Below are 27,735 nucleotides of genomic sequence, written 5' to 3'. Positions count from 1 at the left end.
GTGAATCCATGTTATAAAATGCCTTATTTTTGTGGGTGCTTGACGCCAGCTGGTGTAGATAAAGTGAAGGAACATTAAATACAAATAAACTCCATGTTCTGGTCTTGAACTGACAGAAAGCAAGCAATTTTAGAAGTTCAAATTTGCCCTAAAATACTGTCCCTCAATAAAACTCCATGTGTACAGCTTGATTTTTGTCACATCTGCCACAGAGCCCTGGATTACATGGTGTATGCAAGGGATTTGGGTTTGTTTGTATAATTATTATTGTTAACTATCCAAGATTTGTGACACTTGGGGATTTTTGTGCATGGCTGGATGGCTGGCTATGATGCTAAACAATTGTAAAGCTCAATTGAAAGCTGAACATTGGAGACTAATAGGGGCAAGTCTGCAAGCTGGTGTAAATTGTCACAGCATTGAAGCAGGTGCTAAGCAGTAAAACTGCAGTAATACAAAGATGACAACCAGGGAATTTCCAGATGTTGTAATTCCCTAAGTGCCAGTGAAAGCCTCCTGACACTCACGTTTTGTTGTGTTTTTTTTTTAAAGTGGGGATTGAGGAATTAAAATTGCTTTGGGTACCTTCCAGTACCTGTGAATGTTGATTGTTTAAATTCTATTTTCATGACTTCTGTGCTTTTTTGTCATCAATCCTTAAATCTACCATAAGAAAAAAAATCATACCCTTTCTAATGCATCTAGGTTACGATGGATAAAGGGACAGGACCCAAAATGTTATAGAACAACATTAATCTATGGAAAATGCTGCAACAACATTTATGTGAATAGTTACTTAAATTTCTCAGTGAATTAATTTCAGCCAAGCTAGTGTCCCTTTTTGTTCACTTTCCAGGGAGCTCAGGGCAATTGAATGTTACCAACTTGAACCATCATGGAAAGTGAATTTCAAATGCACAATTATTTAAAGAAACCGTATAAGAAATTTCAATGTATAACCTAGAAATGATTGAACCTTTATTGAATCTGGAAACAGGAAACACTACGTGACTTTTCTGAGCAACCACAATTAACCAACAGAGAGACACAATACTGAATATTCACAGAGAACTGTTGTGGTGAGCCATCCACAGCGTTTTTTTAAAAATTGGGACAAACCCATCACTGATTTCTTTCAAATAATGAAACTATTCTAGGACATCATGATTTGCCCACAGTTATTCCAAGAGTGGAGAGAGAAAAAATTCGCTGGATAAATTGTTCACTTCCAATTGCAAAGTCAGCTCTAATATACACAGACTGCATGATGGAATAGTATAACAGTTGTATCAACCCGAGTCTGGGGAGTGTGCTACGAGTGAGTCATGCAAGTACTATATGGGCCATCCTCTTCTCTGTTTGGCTACCACACCTCTTAACTTAAGATTCCTTCCAACCTTCCTTCTGCTGTCTTTGTAGAAGGAAGGCTGGGGTATGCAGAATTTTTTTTTGGGGTGGGGGGGGAAGAGTGGGCAAAAAGTAATTAGGAAAGGGAATGTGACAGTGAAGGGCCACTACCCTCCTAAACCAGGCACAAGACATTCTGCCTGTCTCCCATCCAGAGACACCATGTTTAAAGAAAAGACTCCAACAGGGATTTCAGTATCTCTGCATAAAGCTCACTTTGGCACAAACAAAACCAGCTGCAGCTCCCTAGCAACCCCATTCAAGTTGATAAACACCTCTGTGAGTTCTCCAGCTACTTTGATAAGCCTTACTGGTTGCCAGTACCCTGTCACATCTTCTGTCCCTGGCTACAGTCAGAACAAATGGTTTGCTTGCTTCTTAGAGATTGTGAGACTTGCTATAGTAGCCAAACCATCAAGAAATCCTACTGTGATCATCCTGGTGCCAACTGCTGGGAATGGACCCTGCTGTTCAGATTCATGTAACCCACATGTACTGAGTGCTGCAGGATTCAGTTACCTCTAGCTAATATCCTGAAAACAACTAAGTGCTTTTTAACATAGGGAAGGCCTTGAAAATATAAAAGTACCCCACTGGTAAAAATTATAATTTGCATGTCCATCTTACTGAACCAAATTTATTCAGGAATAAAAACAAAAGCACAGTACAATTTTCAAAAACCTTGTTTCCAAGATACAAATGGCAAAGGTTAAGTTATAATCCTTTTCCAACCGGGCTTTGTAATGGAAATCCAAGCCAACCACTCATTATAGCTGCTCTCTGGATGCTGACTCATTTAAGTATGAGCATGCTTCCAGGCACCTCTACAGTAATGAGAGAACAGAAGGGATTTTCTGTGTATGAGATTATAAGCATGAAAACTAGATGCCATATCAAATAAACAGAAAAGTATTGTCTATCACAAAACCAATAACTTTTTGGAAGCTCGCAGTTTTGTACAATGTACGTGTTTGCAAAAGTAGAAGATAGCAGCTGGATGCCTTTCTGAACTGGAAAACAGAGTTCCACTAGTAAATAAATACCCATTTCTCATGGAAGTTTCTAGAAATGTACATTTTAGCTCAACACTTTCCATGCTACAAGGAGCTTCCCCCCACCCCACAAGAAGGGCTATCTCCATGTGATCCCTTCTGATTTGCATAGCACCAGATGGCATTATCCAGGCAAGGAAGGAATGACTGGACAAGAACATAAACAAGGGGTTGTGAAAGTCATATCCTCAGAGCAGTTTCAATGAGATGGGCCCCCAAACCCAATGTGGATCAGAATCCAAAGTTTGTGTGTGTTCAGATTTGATCTGTTTATCTAATTAAACTGAGTTTGGTCCAAGCCATTAAGTTCAGATCTGAATGTTGAAGCAAACTTGTTCCAGGTTTAACTGAGTTCAGCTACAGCAGCCTTGTTTGACTTCATCTCACATTCTGGCATATTGCACTATATTGGGAAACAAAGAAATAAATGTACATTGAAAAAGCATGTATCCAGGTTGGAATGGTATTTCCCCTCTGCCAGGGTTAAAAGCCATGAAATTCCCTCTCAACACAACAAGATACCTGGCATATAAGTAAGTGCTTAAAGGCATTTAAAGACTCCATCCCCCAAGGTGCAAAACTCTCCTCTAAATTTGCATTACCTATGGTTTCCTTGTTTTTACTGAAATCAATAGAGATATGTTAATTTACACCTACTGTCCAGTCAATTATTAGCCAGACAGACCCACAGCTTGTAATGGCAACACAAGCCTTACAACCCTTCAGAATATATCGGTTTCTTCTGCTGAACTTTCTCATGCTAGAATGGAAAACTGGGATCAGATGCTTAGACTTTTGATATTGTGAAGGAACAGTAGGAGATTTGTGGGAGCTTGGTACAACCCACTTGGAAAGCCAACATCCTCTTCTTTTTAAAGTTCATAAAACATCTTTCATTTTCTATCTCTAAAAACTGACTTTGATTTTAAGAGGTTTAAATAAGGTAAATTATTAAATCATAATGTAGATTGATTGGGACTGTAATAAAAATTAATTAGCTGAGATATTGGATTAAGGAAACTGGCTACTGTGCATTGATGGAAGGATATGTATTATACAATTTCTATGCACAGCAGGCAGCCCAAAATATATATTGGGGAAAAAAAACTTTATAAAAACCCTATAAAGTATTAAAATATTACTTTATAAAGTATTAAAAAGATTTAACTGCAGCAAACTGGACACATTTTAAAAAAGCTGCCAGAGCACATTTACAGTACATAACTGACTAGAATGGCTTAAAATGAGCATCTCAGATAAATAGCGGAGATTTTAAAAATAATTTATATATAAAACCATGTTGTGGTCTGTCAGGTATATAATATAGAACTTCTTAAAAAAATCATTGGGGTAAATAATGTTTTATTACCTTCCCTTTTAAAAATAAATTTAAAAGGCTCTGGAAAATTAAACAATCACACTTAAATCACATTGAAAGGAGCATTAGGATCAACCTTGAGAAGAGCACATTCATACAAAGAGAAATGTACTAAGCATGGGTATGCATTCCCATAATTCTTTCAAAGCCTGTGTTTCTCCTTCGCAGCCCATCCTTTCCTCCTCATTGATTCCGCAGGGAAGTCATAATTGTGGGTTTACAATGTTCTGTTGTCATGGAATCTGTTATGGGTTGCACAAATAACTCCAGGACCAACTAATGGAACTCATGTGAACTTCGAGGACGAAGACATCAATAACTTTTGAAATTAGAAAAGATTAGAATATATGAATGGGAAAAGGTTTTTGGTTTGATTTATTGATACTTTTACTCTCCCCAACTCCATGGCATTTTTGTCCCGGGCCAAAAATGGCTGGTTTCGGGGCCTTGCAGCTGCTTCTTTTATTTGATTAATTCATGTCATGGAGTCAAGTATGGGGCAATTTGTTTACTTACAAAATATAATGTCCTTCTCTATACTGCATACATGAGTCCTGTAGCCCTTAAACCAAGATAGTCCAGCCGCAAAAGCAAACAACTCTGAAAACTCCAACTCAAGCAACAGGAACAGTTGCCTCTGTCCCTGTCACTGCAGGTCTCCAATCAATCTCTCTCTCTCACATGCCACAGAACCTTCTCCTCCTGGCTGAACTATCAGCATCCAGTTAGGAATCAAAGGATTAGTGGTTCGTTCACCCTCAGCAGATTTACCACGCTGCTTTCCTGCTGATCTGTTACAGCTCAGCTCTCAGTAATGTCAAAAGACAGCCAAGTGAGTGACAAGAGGAACAGCTAGAAATTCCCCCCGAAGTAGGTTAATTCCTCTGTGGCATAAAGCTGGCATATTTAACCCACAACTGCACAGGGACTGGGCTGGAAGAGATGAGTCAATGCCAGAAAGCACAGGGTTCTTGTAATGTTGGGCCAGTTGAGCATCCCTACAGGCCCTTCCAGTTGGTGTCATCCTTGGCCAAGCTAAGACAAAAGTTTTTTCCCCCCACCAGATTCTGAATCTCTGGCAAATAGCTTGTGTAGCTCTAAATTCCAGTTAATATGCATTGCATGTGCAAATTTGAACATAGCTTTAATGCAAGTATGCTTTGATTACTCATAGGGTACAAATGGATCACAAACATTGCCCAGCTCAAAGAAGATTAGCCCTATATGATAGTGTTGATTTATGTATAGAGATTTCATGTTTGTACTTCACTATTACCCAAATAGGTTTCATATGTACTAACGAGCTTTAGAGCTACATATATCTTGTCTTAAGGCTCACTGGTAACATGGAAAGCAAATGCATCACCATTTGTCCTATCACAGATTTGTTCTTTTCTAAATGTCTTTTGCATCTTTTAGATTACTTTATTTGGATACATCTAGTGCAGAACAGGAAGATTTTATGGCTGATTTGGATACCTGAACCCTCCCTAAATATAATTACAACAGATGGGGAAATCCAATTTTGGAAGAGTATATGTATTGCTAACGGGGCATTATTTTACCTAGCAGCGCACTGTGTACTCACTATCATCTGACAGAATAGTTCAGACTAGCAATCTAAAGCAGTACAGAAGAGTTTAATCTTCATTAGGGCTTCCTTTGCCCAGAAGATACTCTGAGGTCTAATAGGATCTTCCCCCCGCTCCCCTCCTATCACTAAGTATTATGATCCTATCTCTCTGAGTTGCTGACATTATCAGCAGCACTTTCTTTGTCTGTGTCACCTCCTAGCAATGGGCGGAAGAAAAAAAATGTGGTAAAAACTTAATTGAAGAAGGGGCACAAAGCTAACATAGCACTTCCAACTTCATTGGGGCGGGGGGAACCTACAGCCTGTATGGAATGGAAACAGAGTGTACAGATGAAAACAGATCTGAGGGGAGTTTAGATGAACGAACTCCGGTCAAGGGAAAGTTTAAAAGTAAAGAGGGATGTAAAAAAGATCACAAAACCTAGTGGGGAGCAGTGCATGGGAGATGGATGGAAGTGCATTACAAAACTATAGTCATGAATGCTAAAGATGCTAATGGCTGTCTAATTTAAGTATCTTATGACTCTGACTGCTGAAAACATGCTGTGATACTTTAAATCTAGATCCGAGTCAAGTATTTGTTAGTGAATTATTCTCTGATTTATATTTTTCTATTCACAAGCTGTCCTTGAGCAATTTACAGTTCTCATATTTGTTAGTCAAAATTACTTGCAGATTTTTTTAAACAATCCTTTTTCTGTAAATTGTTCATGATCCCTTGATTTTGAGCATCCAATATACAAAATTCAAGCTCTGTTAATAGTTTGGATTAGCACATTCCATATGTCCCTTGATTGGATAGAAGCATGACTCTTCGATTCACGCTTCCTGTCTGAATATTCACCTTTATGAATTCATAGTGTGATTTTTGGCAAATATTCTGTTTGCATAAAACTCACTGTTTGTGTAGACATTCCTCATTCTGTAGAATATTCATGGAAAGCAAACACAAAAATGGCACAAACTCAGATGAAGCAAATCCTTCTGATTAATCCAGGGATCATCTATGAAATACTTTCTGGAGGCATTTGCTCAGTTCTATTCTCAGCCATCCAAGGTTGATGCCTGGGTATAGCCAGAAGCTTCTGTGATAATGAGAGATATCAGTGTGGCAGTGATATAATTGCACAGCCACATTGCACAGACCCTTTCCTCATCAGATACTATATAATGCTAGTGATTAAACACAGGGTTATCATAGTTCACTCATACTGGGATCTGGGACTTTGGCATGGGGATCATGGATACTAGTACCATGCATTTTACAGTGTACAGGAGAAGGTATCCTAGACAATAATGTTACAACCTGAGAGTGATATTCGGGTCAAAATGTAGGTTGTAGGTTGTTCCAGTTTGCAAGGTGAGTCAGGTATTTTCTTTAATACAATCTTATTTACAAAGATAAGGTCCTGTTTCCTGAGCAGCATAAGAATCAAAAACAGCAGGAATCAGTTTCTTTGCTTGCTGTTCTAAGCCAGCCTTTCCACCCAGCGCTGTATGCCAAAAACTTCTTAGAGCCATGTACTATAATTTTCAGGCTGCGTCTGAAGCGTCTTGCTCTGTTTCTGTGGTGCTTCTCTTGTACTCTCTCTCTCCTGCTTCTTTCCTCACACCACACACAACCATTACCCAAACAATGATCAGCTGAGCCTTCACCCACATGATTCAAAAGTCCTGAGTGGCCTAGGATTGGGCCAGAGACCTGGACCTGTCTTTTGGATGCTACTGCTATTGTTTCAGTCACTTTACATTCATCCTGAAAGAAAATCAGTGGTAACACCCAACCTATAACAGTAACATATCTAGAGACATGATGGGCCAAATCTGTTTTGCATTTGTTCCCCAAAGCAGATGGCATGCAATGTTTTTTGGATAACTTGCAAGAATCAGATGTTTTGACTATTAACAAGATACAGGTGCCTTCCAACATGGCCACTGTGCAAACAGGTATTGGATGCTGTAGTAAATGCATCTCATAAGATATACTACCCTCAGCTATGCAACTTCTGTGATATGGATTACAACAACCTAGACACTTTCCAAGATATCTTTCAGTTGTTGTTTTAGATAACATTTAATCACACAACATAATAGATGTACCCAGTAGGGTAATGCTGCATTAATAAATTGCATCAGACTAATAACTGCCATATTTTTGTTGTTGATACATGTTCTCATTATTTACTCACAGCTAGCTGGGCTTGTACTGTCTAATTTAGAGTTATTTCCACACGTACTTTTCTCACACAATTTGAGGTCTTGGCACAATGGTACATTCCTGCATGTGAGCAGAAGGGTGAACCCTGAATGACATGTTATCCCAGAAGTCCGTGACGATGAAAAGCCCACAATAACTATGATGATATTTCCAATGCAGGGGTGGTTGGGAAATGGGAACAATTTTCACAAAGTTTTGCGAAGAGGTATCCTTTTAAATCAGATAATTCGAAGTTTTCTACCAGCTCTACTCCCAGTGGTATTTACAAATACTCCTGTCAACAATCCCCTCTCTCTGTGCAGTAATTCATATCCATGTGCACTGCAGTAACTGGTATAGCACCCAAATAGCAAAGCATGGAACCCCTCCTACAATAGGGTTGCATCATCTACTTTCTACTTAGCCCTGGTCTACACGACAGGGTTAGGTCAAATTTAGCTGCATTAGGTCGATTTTCTGATGAATGTGTCTACACAAGCAACCCCATTCCGTTGACCTAAAGGGCTCTTAAAATTGACTTCTGTACTCCTCCTCAGTCAGGGGAGTAGCGCTAAAATCTACCTTGCTGGGTTGAATTTGGGGTAGTGTGGATGTAAATCGATGTTATTGGCCTCTGGGAGCTATCCCAGAGTGCTCCAATGTGAACGCTCTGGACAGCACTTTCAACTCTGATGCACTAGCCAGGTATACAGGAAAAGCACCGGGAACCTTTGAATTTCATTTCCTATTTGGTCAACCTGGCGAGCTCAGCAGCACAGGTGACCATGCGGTCCTCCCAGAATCGCAAACGAGCTCCAGCATGGAGCAAACGGGAGACATTGGATCTGATTGCTGTATGGGGAGAAGAATCTGTGCAGTCAGAACTCTGATCAAAAAGAAGAAATGTTAAAATAGCACAGGGTATGATGGAGAGAGGCTACAACAGGGACACACAGCAGTGCTGTGTGAAAGTCAAGGAGCTCAGGCAAGCCTACCAAAAGACAAAGGAGGCGAACAGTCATTCTGGGTCAGAGCTCCATACATGCCGCTTCTATGAGCAGCTGCATGGCATTCCTGGGGGGACCATACCACTACCCCACCACTGTCCGTGGACACCTGCAAGGGGGGAGTCTCACACAACAGGGAGGAGGATTTTGTGGATGAGGAAGAGGAGGAGGAGGAGGAGGAGAATGCGCAGCAGGCAAGCGGTGAATCTGTTCTCCCCAGCAGCCAGGACATTTTCATCCCCCTGGAGCCAATACCCTCCCAAGGCAGGATCCCTGACCCTCAAGCCGGAGAAGGCAGCTCTGGTGAGTGCACATTTGTAACTACAGTACAGGGTTTAAAAGCAATAGTGTTTAATGTTTGATTTACCCTGAAGACTTGGGTTGCATTTGTGGCCAGTACAACTACTGGAAAAGTCTGTTAATGTGTCTGGGAATGGAGCAGGAATCCTCCAGGGACATCTCCATTAAGCTGTCCTGGAGGTACTCTGAAAGCCTTTGCAGAAGGTTTCTGGAGAGGGCTGCCTTATTTTGTCCTCCACGGTAGGACATTTTACCACTCCAAGCCAGTAGCAAGTAGTCTGGAATCATTGCAGCACAAAGCATGGCAGCAAATGGTCCTGGGTTTTGGTTGCATTCAAGCAACATTTGGTCTCTATCTTTCTGTGTTAGCGGCAGGAGAGTGATATCATTCATGGTCACCTGGTTGAAGTAGGGGAATTTTTGTAAGGGAACTGTAAAAGGATGTGTTCATGTTGGACTGTTTGCGCTTGGCTAAAAGGGATCATCCCATAGCCATGCCAGGGATCGGGGAGGGGTGGAGGGATCATGCCAAATAGCCATGCAGAGCGGTTCGGGAAGGTATGTGCTGCACATCCACCCAAAGATCTCAGCCCATCTTTTTAAATGGCAAACCCAACCGGCATTGCTTGCTATGGGAAAGGAGGATGCTGCAGTTTGAAAACATTCCCGCATGTTATGAAGGCATTAGAATCCAAACCCGCGTACCCTTTGGCTTACCACGGCTGCCTGGAAACTGAATTCTGTTGCCCAGCTGTGTGTGGTGTGTCACCATACCGGTAAGCACCCAATATAAAAGGCAGAATGCGACCTTGTACCTAAAGCACATGTGCTGTCTGCTGTGAATTGCTTGATTCACTGTGAAAGAGTCTCCCTTTTGTTCTCAGAAATGTATCGTCTTAAATTTTACTCTCCCTTTTTATCTTTTCTCACATGCAAATGTTTCTAGGCTCCCCCTATTATCTCCATCCCTGAGGTTATCGCAGATTAGAAGGCAAACACAAAACACACTCGCAATGACATATTTTCTGAGCTCATGCAGTCCTCCTGCACGGATAGGGCACAACTGAATGCATGGAGGCATTCAGTGGCAGAGTCCAGGAAAGCATTAAGTAAGCATGATGAGAAGAGGCAGGATGCAATGATGAGGCTAATGGGGGAGCAAATGGACATGCTCAGGCATCTGCTGGAGCTGCAGGAAAGCCAACAAGAGCACAGACCGCCGCTGCATCCACTGTACAACCGCTTGCCCTCCTCCCCAAGTTCCATATCCTCTTCACCCAGATGCCCAAGAACGTGGGGGTTGGGGGGAGGCTCCAGGGACCCAGCCACTCCACTCCAGAGGATGGCCCAAGCAACAGAAGGCTGTCATTCAAACAGTTTTGATTTGTAGTGTGGCTACAATAAGCAATGTGCCCTTGTCCTTCCCTCCTCCCCCACCCCACCCGAGCTACCTTATCAGTTATCTCCCTTTTTTTAATTAGTAAAGAAAGAATGCATGGTTTCAAATCAACAGTGACTTTATTTCCTTTGCCAGCTGTGATCGAAGTGGGGAGGGTGGTTGGATTCCAGGAAATTAAAATCAACAAAGGGGGCGGGTTTGCATCAGGGAGAAACACACACAACTGTCACACCGTAGCCTGGACAGTCATGAAACTGGCTTTCAAAGTCTCTCGGATGTGGAGCGTCCCTACCTGTGCTCTTCCAATCGCCCTGGTGTCTGGCTGTTCAAAATTGGCAGCCAGGCAATTTGCCTCAACCTCCCACACCACCATAACCATCTCCCCCTTACTCTCACAGATATTATGGAGCACACAGCAAGCAGCAATAACAATGGGAATATTGGTTGCCCTGAGGTCTAACCTAGTCAGCAAACAGCGCCAGCGAGCTTTTAAACATCCAAGGGCACATTCTACCACCATTCTGCACTTGCTCAGTCTATAGTTGAACTGCGCCTTACTACTGTCCAGGCTGCCTGTGTACGGCTTCATAAGCCATGGGAGCAAGGGGTAGGCTGGGTCTCCAAGGATAACTATTGGCATTTCAACATCCCCAAAGGTAATTTTCTGGTCTGGGAAGTAAGTTCCTTCTTGCAGCTGCTCAAACAGCCCAGAGTTCCTAAAGATGCAAGTGTCATGCATCTTTCTGGGGTATCCCACGTGGATGTTGGTGAAACATCCCTTGTGATCCACCAGTCCTTGCAGCACCATAGAGAAGTACCCCTTACGGTTTATATACTGGTTGGCAAGGTGGTTCAGTGCCAAGATAGGGATATACGTTCCGTCTATTGCCCCACCACATTTAGGGAAACCCATTGCAGCAAAGCCATCCACTATGAGACTTGCACATTTCCCAGAGTCACTACCTTTGATAGCAGAACATCAGTGATTGCATTGGCTACTTGAATCACAGCAGTCCCCATGATAGATTTGCCCACTCCAAATTGATTCCCGACTGACCAGTAGCAGTCGGGCATTGCAAGCTTCCACAGGGCTATCGCCACTTGCTTCTCAACTGTCAGGGCAGCTCTCATCTTGGTATTCCTGCGCTTCAGGGCGGGGGAAAGCAACCCACAGAGTTCAAGGAAAGTGGCCTTACACATGCGGAAGTTTCACAGCCACTGGGAATCATCCCATACCTGCAAGACTATGCGGTCCTACTAGTCTGTGCTTGTTTGCCAGGCCCACAATCGGCGTTTCACTGTATCAACCAGCCCCATTGCTGCCTTGATGTCCCAATTGCCACATCCCATGCTTTCGGGAATGTCTGTGTCCATGTCCTCCTCACAATCATCCTTGTGCTGCCGTCTCTCAGCCAGGTTCTGCACATACTGCAGTATAATGCGCGAAGTGTTTACAATGTTCGCAACAGCAGAGGTGAGCTGAACAGCTCCATGCTTGCCATGCTATGGCATCTGCATAGGTAACCCAGGAAAAACGGCACAAAATGATTGTCTGCAGTTATTTTCATGGAGGGAAGGGAGACTGATGACATGTACCGAAAACCACCCGTGACAATGTTTTTGCCCCATCAGGCACTGGGAGCTTAACCCAGAATTCCAATGGGCAGCGGAGACTGTGGGACCTGTGGGATAGCTTCCCACAGTGCACCACTCCATTAGTCAATGCTAGCCACGGTAGTGAGGACGCACTCCACTGACTTAATGCACTTAGTGGGGACATACACAATTGACTGTATAAAATTGATTTCTAAACATCTACTTCTATAAAATTGACCTAATTTCATAGTGTAGACATACCCTTAGTTACCTTTTGCTGGCAGGACCCACTCTATAAGGACACAATTGCTGACCAGTACTCATCCAGAGAGCATGCGGTCACAGGCTTGTCAAAGTATCCTGGTCTCCTGGTCACACATGGACTGTCAACTGGACTGAATGGTGGGAAAAGTTGTGATATTATTTCCTCAGGATTCTAAAAGGTGATTTTGAACACAGTGGGCTTGATTCCACCTGAACTTACAGTGAAGTAGCTCCATTAAAGTTAGTAGTATTTCGTGTGAAAGCAGAAGCAAGACCCATACCTCACATGGTGCTCCTGCTCATGCAAATGCACCTGTGTTCCTCATGATGATGCTACTTTTTGCCTTCTTTGGCTATTCTTGTGCTGACCTAATGCTATAATGAGCTTAATCATGCCTGTTTCCTTAATTCCGCCCCCAATCTCCCCATCTTTATATCCTTTAGTAGTCCTCCCAATTCAGGTGATTAGCACAGATTGTGAGATGACTGGATAAATCCATGATACAGAAAACAGATGACCTCCTCCTTGCCATGATAGCTAAACAGCATTCCAGCTGCATCCTTCTTGTATCTCTCATGATTATGCTGGTGTGATGAGCACCATTTTGCCAACCCACCAGGGGATTGGACTGGGAACCACCAGAGCTGAAAACATGAGTCTGTACAGCTTGAGCTAAAGAGTCAGGCTCTGTAGCTGGGGGTTTGTAACAGAACCAGATGCATGGATCCAAGTTACCTGGGAAAGAATTTTCTGTAGTATCTGGCTGATGAATCTTGCCCATATGCTCAGGGTTTAGCTGATCGCCATATTTGGGGTCGGGAAGGAATTTTCCTCCAGGGCAGATTGGAAGAGGCCCTGGAGGTTTTTCGCCTTCCTCTGTAGCATGGGGCACGGGTCACTTGCTGGAGGATTCTCTGCTCCTTGAGGTCTTTAAACTACAATTTGAGGACTTCAATAGCACAGATATAGGTGTGAGGTTTTTTTTTTGTAGGAGTGGTGGGTGAAATTCTGTGGCCTGCGTTGTGCAGGAGGTCAGACTAGATGATCATAATGGTCCCTTCTGACCTAAATATCTATGAATCTATGAATCTATGAATCTATGTGGATTGGGCACAGGGAGAAATACATTAACAGAGATTGACCAATGGGCTACACCAAAACCCCAGTGTCTTTAGACTGAGCCATTACTTCCCATCCTCATCTGCTGCTGCTTGGGAAGTGTGTAACGCTGTCAGGGAGTTAAGAATGGGCTGCATCTGGATACATTATTCTGCTTCATAGTGGCCCTGCATGCTGCTACCAGGCCAAGGAATTTCTCATGTCCTATGTTAACACTTCTGGGTATGCCCTGTGCCTTATTTTACAAGGGATACACATGAATATCAGGGATACACATGAATATCATGTCTACCCTCAAAGACAGTAATGTTTACCTCCTGCCCCTGGCTTAACTTGTAACATGCACTTTTCCACATAACATGCTTAAAATGGCATCTGGGAGAATGTCTTCCTGTTATTCACCCTCAAGGAATCTGCTTACATCCAACCTCCTTATTGGTGTTTGGTGGATCTGCTGTTTTTTCCAAACTAGATTTCTCCATAGTTACTGTAGATCATGCATGCATGAATTTTTGAAATTTATTCAGCTGCTTCTTCTGTGGATTTTAGATGATGTTTCCATGCAACTGTTGCCTCCTATGATGGTGCCCTCCTTTCTCTTTTTCATACTGCCTTTCCAAAACAGATGTAGTTTTTGTAGATGTTAGATTTCTTACTTTCTGGACACTGGGAAAATCTGGCACAACAATGCTTACTTGGAGAGAGAGTTCTAAGCTGCTCTTCTGATCTTAGGCTAGCTGCAGCGTATTCCCTATGTGTTTAGCTTAGGTAACCAGCACCTAGATACCCCTATCACAGGCACCTCAGAAAAATCAAAAGCAGGCATATAAAATAGGCAGATCTCTTTTCGCAATGTCTACTCTGCATTTTCCCTTACACAGCAGTTCTTTAGATGTGGTTGCATGGGTATAAGTGAGAATAGAATTTGGTCCAATGAGTAGGACAGCATATTAATCTTTGTGATGAAATGAAAGATGCATAAACTGGCTTGTTTTAAAATCCCTTTGATGTGGATGGGTGTAAACTCACCCGTCGGTTAACAATTGTAAGCATAAGCACAATTTAAGACAAAAAGTATGTGTGAACCTGTCCAAGAGCTTTTGAACTGAGTATTTTTTTCGGGGGGGGGGGGGGAGGGATGTAGGTGTGTGGGAGTGAGAGAGACTTCCCAGATACTGGCAAGAACAGAGAGAAGGCAGAGGAAAAGAGGCAAGAAAAGCCAAGCAGGAGCCTGTTAGAGAGTGTTTTGGGGTCTGGTGTTTACTAATGAGCCTTGACGGCTGCAAGCTAAGACACTGCTCCTTTTGTTCTTGCTTCCCTCTGATTCAGAGACACAGGACTTTGTACATAAACAAAATTGAATTGAAGACATACCTGACTACCAGCAGTTTCTAATTCCCAGAAGAACATCTTTGACTTTGACTAGCTACTTGGGTCAAAGGGGGCAACAATACTCTCAGTAATCACTTTAACAAGGAGACTTAAGGTGACTTTTTCATGCATATGTTGCTTGAAGCAGCAGAACTGTACGACTTGTAAGGAGAATCCTTTCAAGTTTTCTTTGTGTTTCAAAGCTTTTTCAAAATTGGTCACAAAATATTGAAAAATCCACTGAACAGAAACAAAAATTGTTCCTCTCCTTCATTTTTCCAGCTATCTATGGTTATTTTCTGTCATTGCAAACACATGCTACATTTCACTATCAAAGCAAGGGGTTGGGTACATTTTAAAGTTATTCATTTAGATATTACTGTCATCTTCTCTCAAACAAATCACAGAAGTTTGACGTCAAAAATAAATTTAATCTGCAATTTAAAAAATTGGTCTTTTCTTGTCCTCTTAGCTGCAGAACCTTGCCAATGTAGCCCATTATAAGAGATCACTCTCAGAAGCATACAAAAATGGTTGCTTCAGGAAGTTGGTCTTCTAATTAAAATGGAGCCTATGACTTATTGCAAACTGTTCACTATGATTAATCCTCCAAATATGTTTAACATCTGTTCTGAAAGAAGCCTAAAATAACTTTGAAAATGTCTATGGACAAGAGCATGTGTACAGCTATTCTCATAACCACTATATTAAGTGCTTAGGCAGAGAGCTTAGAAAGCTCAGCCCCTTAGCACTTGTATCAACCTTGCAAAGTTATGAAAATCTACCAGCCCATGACCAAGAATTTCACTTGCATTTTTTGTTCCTTGATAACAGAAAACCCAAGTATATTTACTTACCTCTTAAAGTTATAAAGATTCATTAGTTATTGTTTAGTCATAGTGCATGGTAGATTTGACACACTATACAACTCCGGTTTGCCAAATGTTGTTTGCTCATTCAGCACAAGCAGATAATCGTTTCCATACCTTAACTGGTGAAAATGCTCTTCTTTTTACAGTTACATACTGTTCTTGTTCTATCTCTGACCTCATCATTAACTGCTCATCAGTTTGGGCTATTCTATGCTTTCATGCTCCACTGTACTGCTGATTTTAGAAGCTTTCCCTTTGCCCAAGGTAGTTTATCATATCCTTTTAAACTATCACTTAACACACACAGGCTTTTGCAGTTGTTGGCCATTTTCAGACCCTACTCGCCTCCCCTTTCCTGGTTATAATCATGCTGGATTAACTCTTGCACATTGTATTTTCTTCAGTAAAAATGTGTATTTTGCAACAGATGGTGCAGTATTTGACATGACTTCTTACATGAGCTATTTCTCGTGAAGCAAAGTGGTCATTTGAACTAGAGTGTTCTCTTTATTGCTGAAACCTTGTCCCCAAACACCTCCAAATGTTAGGTGTTAAAAATCTAAAAGTTCTACCTCTGGATTTTGTAAATGCCCCTCATCTTTATAGTGGACTGAACCAAAATTCCCAGGATTTGAAAAGCCCCAGTTGCTAAGTGCTCAGAATCCTGATCCAAATTTTGTGGCTAAAGCCATCTGAAACAAATCGATATCTGCAGCAGTGTAGGAGCTAAACCTCTTGTGCTGAAAGTTCAGCTTGCCCACATGAAGTTAAACTATGATCAGAAGTAATAAAATTCCCTCTTTCTTATACAACCCAGTTAGCACAGTATCTTGAATCCAATAGAAAAGTTTGATTTTTTCAAATAGAGGAATAAGCAATATAAAATATTGAAGCTACTGAAATGCTTCCTCTTTCACATTTGTTCAAAATTTGGATGATCTTTGTGACGACTTTTTAAATAGGTGGGGAATATAATGTGTATGTGTAAACATCCTCTGAATTTCCAAAGACACACTGGTTGTGTGCCGAGGAATAAGACACACATGAAATGCAGTGCCAATGATTCTATATTCTGTGAAATGAATTTACTTTACATGGTTTAGAAAATGACCGTAATCATCATCTTCCAATACCTGAGCTATAGTACATTTTTCCAGCTGGAAGCCTGTCTAACATGGGGGCGTATCTAGAGATAGACAGCTCCCCATCATTATGGACACTATGTTCCCCTCTGTTTCTGCATACAGAAGGGAGCCTGCACCCATAGAAAGGCAGAGTTCCACCTATGTGGCATGTTTTACAGTCTCCCCAGATTAATGGAGACCACTCTGTAGGAACACTTGGAGATTCCAGCTCTGCAGACTTGCAAGGGTATGGGGCAGGCGGGGCTTCACTGAATTCTTCTCTTCAAATCAGTGAGAAAGCAGTGCCCATTAATACTGACTCAGCCTAGCAATCTCCACTACAATTCTTCCCCAGCACCTGTTCTGACCCAGATGATCACAGAGGGCTGTTCTGGATTTATAACCTATTAAATGAAATGACAATCAGATCCTTCCAGAGCAAAGAAATCCAAACTGAAAAGGTACAGAAACCTGCTTTTAAGAAATGTCCCATTTGATTAAGGAGGAATTGAACTACATCTGGTCAATCTGTTAGTCAAGGTGTTGCTGGGCCGTAAAGGTGAAGGCAATGTCATTCCATGATGATAGAGATGATATGCGATTCTTACTAGTGATGAAAGAACCTTGAGAAGTTGAAGAGGTTGAGTCCTATCTGAACCATTAACTTTGATGGCCTGATTCTCCATTGCCCTGCACCCTGTGTAATGATTTATATGAACATACAAAGAGGGTGTAAAACAGTCATTCTGATCTGTCCCGCACTTTGCACTGGTATACAAGACTATACAAGGTACAGGATAACTAAAAATAAGGCCCTGAATCTGCACATCTGGGCAGGGAATTTCACAGCTCACATTTCCTCATAGGAGTTTGGTGCTCCCTGCTTCTGGTTGGATTGGAAAAGCCAGATTGGAAATGACAATTTTTTTCTGAGAGACTCTTTCTGGCCATCACTTGCACCCCAATGCACACATTCAGGAGTAACACAGAATGATGGCCTGGCCTGCTGTGGAACAGTGGGCAGGGCTCCTGTGGCATTCTACCCTCTGACTGAGCATAGCCCTGTGTATGCTCTTTTCCTCTGAAGTTAATGCACTGGATAATGGTTGATGCACCCAATAGTAATTGATGCATCAGCCACGGTAACACTGGATCTTTTTTCACCAGCCGTAAATTCAAGCCCCTGAGCTATTCTGCTTCATAAAGGCAGATGGCCCAGGGTACTCCCTTCAACCACTACATCTGTCTCTGCCACCTCTCTGACAGCAAAAGCCATTATAGTATTTATCCCCCACAGATGTCATGGGAGGCATACATGTTTAGTACAGGTCAGCATCCCAGGTAAATATCTAGACACAGGCTAGGTCAGCCTCTGCTGGGAAATAACAGAATATTATTTAAGTAGCAGTTGAACCACCAAGGAAAATCTAGATAAACACTCTAAATAGACAACTCTGCTCCCTACACCTTAGGTTTTGAGTAGTTTTCTTTCCTTGCTTGCTATTTACAACACAGCCCATCTGCATATGCAGAATCCTTTCCTACTTAAAGAGATCCCAGACCCTTCATCTGTATCTAATGCTGCAATCATTTCCATGGCAACTACTTCTGATGTCACAAATAGAAAGTTATACAAGTTCAAACAGGGGATCAGAGGCAGGCGGACAGGAACATTTAAGCAATAATCATGTGTTCATACACCTGCAGAAAGAGGAAAAATAAAAACCATCAGTTTTGTCAGTTAAAATGTGCAATATTTTATGTTTGAAATTAAAGTTTGTTATGAATATTTGTCAGTTAAAATTTGGTACTTTTAAAGTGAATTTAGTTCCAGTAACAGATGCCAGATTGGCAGTGCTTAAGACTGAAGTACTCTGTGCCTAAATATGCGTGGTCAAAGTAGTCATGCTAGTTTCCATTAGATATCCTAACTAGTGTGCCTAAACCTTCACCAGGTGACCATGAGGAATGAGGGGGGGGGGGTCTCAGTGTCTATTCAGTCCTTGGCCTCCCTGTTAAGATTGCCTAATGGAGTGGCAGTAAGTATCTATTGTGGGGCAACAGGAAATAGTCTACTTCCCTGTGACTCAAAGCACTCTGTATTCACCCCCTCCACACACACCACTGTAATAATCTTTGTACAAAATATACTTTGTGAGGTATTGTCTGAAAACTAAACTCATTGATCAATAACGTCAATGAAAAGTGTGTAGGAACAAGTATGAATTCCAAATGTATGAAGTTAATTGTTCAAAACGAGATAGTCCTATTGTTAAACAGGCCTAACCTTAAAAAAAAAGGAACGTGTATTTACTTCAATTTACATATAAATGCTAAACTACTGTCAAGACAGAAGGGGAGGAGATTGCAGAAAAACCTAACTATTTGCACGTTAGCAAATACAAGTAGGGGGCAAAAAAAGCATGGAGCCTCCTTCACCAGAAGTCATGATGCCATCCTCACTGCTTGAATAAACTTTACTTTGAAGAGTAACCTTCAGAAGAATCCATTTCAAAGGTTCACTGAAAGAGAGAGGTAGAAGACCCCTAGTTCTCTTTCACCCAAGACAAAGGAACCTGCACTTTTGGGTCTCTAGAAGAGATTCTGAGAAGGAGTGTCAGCCACCATCTTGCTGGAAGCCCAGGTGAGAAAAGCCCTCTTGAGCAAATCCTTGAACCAAACCTTGTGAGACTAAGTTTTAGATGCATATTTTCACTTTTATTTGCTTATAACCATTTCAAACTCTTATACTTGAACTTAGAATTCTATCTTCTTTTGTTAATAAACTGATTTTACAATTAATCTAAACCAACAGTGCTGTGTTTGTACTAAAATGAATGTCATCTACAGTTAATGTGGCAAATTGGTGGGTTGTGTCTCCTTGAAGGAGACAATGGATCTTCTTATTCCTTTGAACGTTGCTGGAGATGATTGGATATATCAGAGCACATGCATCTGGCCAAGTTCTAGACTGCAGATTTGTTGGCGTCACCTGCTAACATTAATCAATGTCTGGTACAGACAAAACAAGTGTCCCTCTATAACTGCTGGCAGGCTGTTGGATTCAGAGTAGTTGAATCAAGCTGTACTGCATACAGAACATGAAGTACATGTTGGCTGATGGCTGTGTGTATGTCCCAGGCAGAGAGCCACAAGTAGCAGAAGCATTTTGGGGCACTCAAGGTTAAAATACAAGTGGTGACAACCTCTTACTGGTCTGAATTGCATGTTAAGCATCAAGGAGTAACTTTCAATCAGCGAAGACATGAGCTGTATTCCCATTAGCAACCTAGAAGTGGATGATTCCACATCAGACCACTTGCCTTTTGGAAAACTTATTAAAATAAATAAATAAATCCGATTGTAAATAATTGTTTAGACTTGAGGGTAGGGGGATTTTATGGACCCTATACCTCTCCCCAATGCAGATTTCCTTGTTTGATTGAATTCCACCCCTTAAGAACTAGCAATGCGACAGAAAATGTACTGAATGAATTGTCCAGAATTTGAGTAACTGGCATCCCAATAATTGCAACCCTGTATCTATGGAAGGGAAAGACTCAGTACATACAGATGGTACTGGAGCTTCCCCTCAGTACTCTGTCAACAACATCAGTCAGTTCTAGCAGTGACTTTCATTCTAGGAATGATGGCCGGGGGAACGGCAAGGTGAAAGCGCAACCTTTTGATTCATTCCACCTTTCAGTTACATGACCCATTTTGACATTTCCCTAATTTTAGAGAATAGCAATGATATTTCTATACAGGCTCTGAAACTGATCAAAGCCCATTTTACCCTGCATCAGAAGTTCACTTCTCTAAGAGAGAAAGTGACATTGGAGTCCCAGAGCAGCTCCAAGAGCACATTTCAAATGTGAACTCATGTCTCGGGAAATTCATCAAGTTCAAATCAATGTGGCCTGCATTTTATAAAGGCAACTGAATTCAGGCATAGGAAACAAATCAATGGCAAGACAACCTTGAAAAATCTGTAGCTGGAACAAACCAGAACATTGCTGGTTGAGTCAAGATCGCTAAGGTAGTAAACTGGAAAATATGTTGAATGGGAGAGTACAGAATTGTGAATTAAAGATTTTACTGGGCCATAGAAAGATTTGTTTGCATTTTTCCCTCTCTGCACAGTCAACAATCTCAAAGACTTCTCCCATGGGATAACATCTTTATGTCCTTTCTGTCCTCTCTGTAAGTCAATCATATTGTATTAAGCTGACATGATTAATTATCCAGGGATCACTTTTCTGGCAAATGGTCTAATTAGACACTTTTGGGCCTCTTATCACAAAGGTTATTTTAAATAATTGAATCAGTTGAGAGTAAGCTTTGTGAGATAAGAGATTATGACTGGCTGGAGTAAGCATGAAAGAAAGCTAAATCCTGAATTTGTCACATAAACCTAATTCCAAAGAGGTAATAAATTTGGAAGGTATCACAAGATCAGTGTTCATTTGCCAAAGTCTAAGAAATTTAATCTTACAGACTATTAGGCCTAAAGAGCAGGGAAAGTGAGGTTGGAATACATGAGCTGTTGCAATAGCCTTTGTTCTCTTTTTCCCTTTTTTATTTTTTTTTTTTTTGGTGTGCTCTTGAAAAGCAGAGGAAAATCTGCTTCTGGAAACAGTTTTTTTTTTTTTTTTTGTTAAGGCTTCTCAGTTGTTCAATTTGATAACTTCAGATAGTTTGCCAGGAAAGTGGAAGGTAATCCTGCAGGAAAAGCAATGGAGGAATGATCAAGGATGTACAATAACTTCCATTTTAGATAGGGTTAGAGAGGTCTGTTTATTCATCAGCTGGGGAATGCATGGAAACAGAACAAAAGGGGGTGTGAGTAGAATAAGCTTCTTCTGATCACACTAAAAACAAAGCTGCTCTGGTTGGATTGTCACTTAAAATTGTACCAGTCACTTCACCAAGGTGATAATTAGGCAGGGATAATGCCAAATATTGGCATAATGGTTCACCCCAGGATCCAGTGTTTAACGGCTTAAGAAGTCTAAGGTGACAAGTCTCTGGAGAGAGCTATGATTCAAGAGCTGGAATCATGAAAGCATATTACACTCCTATAGTTTCACGACTGAAGCATTTCAGTACTGTTACTATCAAAAATGTTCATTCGACTGTGTTTTTACAGTGTAATCATGTCACACAGGAAACCTGCAGTTCCACAGCAGAACAGTGATGACATTAAGACACCACATTCAATTGTACACATCCTCTGAGCTAACCCATTCAACTTCCAAGTTTAACAGGTTTCTCCCATACCCACAGATAAATGCAAAGAAAGGTTGAGTAGAGGTTAAATCAGATTCAATCTGGGAAGGATTTGGCAATTCCAATTAGAAAACAGCCTAGAGGAAGATATTAACTTTTCATTTTGACTCAGACAAAGGGGTATAATTTCCATTGTGGAATGGTTGAAATTTTATTTTTAGTAGCACAAATGCAAAAATCAATGTAAACTTGTAAAATATTAAATCTGCTTAAGGCATAAGCTTTGGGTAACCTTTTGAATAAAGGAACTAGCACCATGGAAAGCACAGGCACCTGACTCCTTTAAATAGAGTCCTGATTACAGTCAATAACAACAACAACAAAAAGAAAAAAAAAGAAAGAAAGAAAATCCAGTACTAGCTGGGAACAGACTCACTCAGTGAATTAGAAATTGGATGCTCAGCCTTTTGCCTTTGAGTCAGTGGTGACCAAAAGTCAGTATCTGATGACTACTCAAATGGCCTCTGTGAAATACACTGATCATCTCAGTCTTGATCCTAGTAGACAAATGGCCAGATCACAAAAATTCATCTAAACATCTAAAAGTGGTCCCTTCTCATCCCCCAGACTCAGAGAGGACATAAACTGGCAAGTTATTTTGATGAGCATAGGAACTGCCATTCTGGATCTGACTTTGGTCTTCAGGGTTATTGATCCAGCATTTTTCACAATTAAAACATTCTTTTTTCTTTAAATTAAAGGCAAACTGGTAGCATACAGAAAAGGGTATTTAAAAACAGGATGTTGCAACAATGAAGTATTTGTTTTCCCAGAGTTCACAGTAATGTAAATTCCCAGATGGTGTCAATGAAAATCCACTGGTGTAAATCCATGTAGGAGGTGGCTGGGAGAATGTGATCCTCAGAGTGACTTGAAAATTTAATTGTCAAATTCATCTGCCAAGACCTCAATGTACACATTCCCTGCAAGTGATGGGGAGCATCACATTCCAGAGCAATTGTTTGCCTTTCAGATATCAGCCATTGTGGAAGGTTATTTGTGGTTTGCATCTGGCTGCAAAGGATTGTGCTATAGATCAACAAGCGAGTGCTTGGCATTGTGCCACTGCAGTAAAACATTATGGAACAGACAACTCACAGCAGAACTGACTCTACTGATTGTCCTGTCAATGCGGAAATTCTATGCTATTAAAGTAAATACTGATATAATGATAATTAAGAAAATATCTAGGGGATAAAAAAGATTTACCTACCATTTTTCTAATACAAATTTGATTAATTCAATATTGAGTTATAAAAATATAAGACCGAAAGAGTGTTATTTATTAACACAGATTTCTTTATCCTCTCTAGAAAGCAGACCATGCCCCCCCTTTTGACATCACCCTAGAGGTGTCCCTATGCCCTGTGTTATATTATCATTATAACAATGAAACACCTTATTATTCAAAAGAATTATATGCTCAAGAGTGCATTGAAAGCTGGCCCTGAAACTTGAACTTTAGGCCTGATCATGCTTCCCATGATCTCAGTGTGTAGATCTCCCCTTCTTATGTAGAAGGATGATTCAACGGCCTCCACAAAGGGTGGGCAATGGATGGCCTGCAGGTAGAATGCACATTCCTACCCTACCCTACCCTGGTAGCCCTTCGTTTCCACACAGCCTTCTCATCAGGAAAGACAGGCTACCTTCGCGTATATTAGCATGGCCAGTATTAAGAAGCCCTGCATGAAGTGGGCTGCTAGCTTGCCAGAGAACAGCCAAATTCTGGTTAACCTCTGGTGTGAAGTGAGCAAGATGTTCAGCTTCAGCAAGAGCACAAGAAATAATCATGTCTACAAAGCTGACTGGTGGTGTTGGGAAGTGACCTGACAGCAGAACAATGCAGAGAGTGAATCAAGTGGCTGAAGACAGACCACCACAAAGTTAAAGATGCTAATGGAACCCCTGGGAACTCCCTGTCTTGCCTCTTTAATTAAGAATTCAACTGGGTACTGGGAACTGTCACTGAGCTCCTCAATGGTATGTGACAATCTGCTGAGCAGGGATGGTACCTTATCACCTCCCAGTCAGTAATCTTCAGAGGAGAGCCAGCTGCCAAACGCAGGGCAAGAAGTGACCCTGGTGCTGCAGCTGGTAAGCAAAGAGACTATGCTGCCAAAGCAGCTACAGCACAGCCTAGGTCCTCACTCTGAAGAGCTGTTTTTGAGGGCCCTGGGCAGCATCTGGCTGTAAAACTGGCATCAAAGCAAGTGCTGGAGCCAAAGCCGGAGCTGTTAAGTTTCTGCTACCATGTTTGTTAATATATGGATCGGAGGGATTTCTGGTTCATGGCCCTATTAAGTTATGAATACAAGCCAGGGTTTTGGTGGGCTTCTGTTCAGGGTGAAACCTCTGCCATTCCCCATGTGCACCTCCCCTACCCCAATGCCATGTGGGATTCAATGTGAACACTGCAAAAAGAGGGAAAAAGTTAAAAAGCCATTATTGTGAAAGTTTTACAAGTCACTTGCTGATTGTTGTAAGTATGACTTGGGGCTCCACAATTAATAGCCTTATATACCCCCTCCCATCTAATACAGCACACCTTATGAACTGGCCACACCCACACTGTCCTGGACCACCTGTAAACTGAGTCCCAAACAATTAATTGCCTTAGGTATCAGGCTTCTTATTAAAAGAAAACAAACCTGCGTACATGCCCCATCCCCTGTCTCCCAGAGAGCGTAGGGTTTAATGTGCCAAACCTTTCTAAATTATTCAGTACACATGAACACACATGTACAGGAAAGCTGATAAGACTCTCCTCCTCAGACTGGACATAGCTGATATCATTCGAGGACTCAATATTTTAAATAGGTTGAATTCCACTTCAAGTTATCTGCTGTATGCAGCTTTCCTTGATTTTGAGACCAATAGCTATGTCCTTGTATCTAGACCAAGGTTTGCTGACCCAGGAGCTGTTTGTTATTAATGATCTGTACAAGGGTTGCGATATGCCAGTCTAATTTTTTTGCTTTGGCTCACAGAATTGTTTAGAAGTTGATCAATGCAGGTTAAAAAGGTAACACCTTCCACCTGCTCTGTGTATACACATAGGTGTGGGCATGGGTGGATCTTGCTCATTACTGTTGCCCTCAATCCTGTATGTTTGTTCTAATGGCCATAACATTTTGCAAACTAGGGAAATTTGTTTGCTTGGTGCTCAGCCTAATTGCACAGCAATTGTCTGCTTCCAGCCCTTTCTTCACTTCTTTTGGGTCATTATAATCCACACCTTTAATCACAGATCTACTGCTTCTGATCATATAGACATTGCTAACCTTGGTTACAATAAATGAAAACCCCACAGACTCAAAGCCTCCCCCGGCATTTCTGTTGCAGCCTGTGGTGTTAATAGCAGTGGGAATGAACTTTAACACAAATATTTGTCTCTGCATGCGTGGGCATAAAATAGCCTTTAATCTGTCAATTCATATGATATAGAGCAGAAATAAAATTAAGAGGAAATTAATGGAAAACATGAGACCTTTCTCTTCAAAGGCAGACAAATGAGTTAGATTCAGGTTGATGTTTCCAGACAGGACAAATAAGTGAAATCATGGTAGCTGGCCTCAAAGCCGAGGTCAGGGGGCCTAGAATGAAAGAGAAAACATAGGTGGGGGTACAGGAAAATCAGGGTGAGCAGATCTGTTCACCGAGGTCAGCGACTTACATTGGAAAACAGCTTTAGAAAGCAAGGTGTGATGTGCAAGAATACAGGCCTGATATTAGGGACAATTAATCTCATACATAAGGATGTGCATATCCCTGGCACACCTGTTCAGAGATCTTCTGTGGCGAATTTCAGCCCACAGCAAATACATCTGTTCAAATTTATAACCCTGTGTATAAAAGAAGGGTGGAAGGACCCTGAACTATTATTGCTCTCTAACCCTGCTTAATACCCTCAGAGTCCCATCCTGAGTAATGTTATGTACCCTCATCTCCCAATGAGGTAAGCTCAATTGAGGGTGCTCAGCAAAGCTAGGCTTGTTTTTAGTATCTCTCTGAAGGAAGTTTAATGCTTAATTATGCTACAAGAATTAATTTTGCTATGGCAGGAGTCACAAGCTGCTGATGTTACACATTGTTACAAGCTTTTTTTGTTATGAGCACAGTTCCGACTTGGAAGAAATACTGTATGTTTGGTGGCACAATTTCTTTGAGGTGGTGTTGCAAACAGAAGAGTTTGCTCTTCACTTAATTTTTCTAGTAAGTTAATTATTGGGGCAGAATTGCTCCCTGGAGACCTGGCATTGGTGTTATGGCTGACATTCCTCAAACGGAGTATTGCCTGCATGATATTTGACCACCTTAGTTCAAGGACTGGTAAAAATAAAACAAATTACACAAACCAAATGCCCAGAGTCCACACCATTTATTTCTCCTCCAACTGGAAGCTGACCTGCAAGACCCTGAAATCTGCACTTGGCAGAACCATGACTCAGACTTTAAGCCCAGAAGGGACCATTCTGACCATCTAGTCTGACCTCCTGCACACTGCAGGCCACAGAAGCGAAACCATCCACTCCTGTAAGAGACTCATAACCTCTGGCTGAGTTACTGAAGTCCTCAAATCATAATTTAAAGACTTCAAGTTACAGAGAATCCATCATTTACTCTAGTTCAAACCAGCGAGTAACCCATGCCCCACACTGCAGAGGAAGGCAAAAGAGTCCTAGGGTCTCTTGCTATCTGACCTAGGGGAAAATTGCTCCCTGGTTACAAATATGTTGATCAGTTAGACCCTGAGCATATCCGTGAGACCCACTAGCCAGATATTTGGAAAATAATGCATTGTAGTAACTCAGCCGTCCCCATCTAGTGTCCCATTTTTGGCTGTTGGAGATATTTGCTACTGGCAGTCGTAGATGGGCCACAAGACATTGTAGGCAAGCTTATGAAACTCAGTCTTGAAACAAATTATGTTCTTTGCCCCTACTGCACCCCTTGGAAGGCTGTTCCAGAATTCACTCCTCTGATGGTTAGAAACCTTCATCTAATTTCAAGCCTAAACTTGTTGATGGCCAGTTTATATCCATTTGTTCTTGTGCCAGCATTAGCCCTTACATAACATCTTTTCCTCCCAGCTGTTTATCCCTCTGATGTATTTATAGAGCAACAGTGTCTTCTCTTAGCCTCCATTTGGTTAAGCTAAACAAGTCAAGCTCCTAAAATTTCCTCTCATACAGTAGGTTTTCCATTCTAATCCTAATAGCCTTTATCTGTATCTGCTCCAGTTTGAATTCATCTTAAACCTAGACCAGAATTGCACACAGTATTTCAGATGCCATCTCACCAGTACCTTGTATAATGGTAATAAATGTTAATGCCTATCTCTGCTGGAAATACCTCATCTGATGTATCCTAGGACTGCATAGTTTTTTTTTTCCCTACAGTCACATCACATTGGTGGTTCATAGTCATCCCATGGTAGACCAATACACCCAGGTCTTTTTCCTCCTCTGTTGCTTCCAACTGATATTGACTAAAACAAGAATTTTTGCTGTACACTGGGGCCATAAGTGCACGAGCTTGCACTCTACTCTATTACATTTCATCCTATTCTATTATTCCAGCTTTCAAGGTCATCCAAATCTTCTTGTATGATATTCCAGTCCTCCTCTGTATTGGAAGTATCTCTCAACTTTGTGTCCTCCACAAATTGTTTTAGCACACTCCCATTTTTCTGTGGGAAGGTCATTTAGTTTTATTTAACACTTTCCTGGTTCCAAGACCAATCCCTGCGGGACCTCGTTAGT

This window comes from Eretmochelys imbricata, chromosome 7 (genome assembly GCF_965152235.1).
Source record: "Eretmochelys imbricata isolate rEreImb1 chromosome 7, rEreImb1.hap1, whole genome shotgun sequence".
NCBI classification, from domain to species: Eukaryota; Metazoa; Chordata; order Testudines; family Cheloniidae; genus Eretmochelys; species Eretmochelys imbricata.
Note: the sequence above shows the minus strand (reverse complement) of the source record.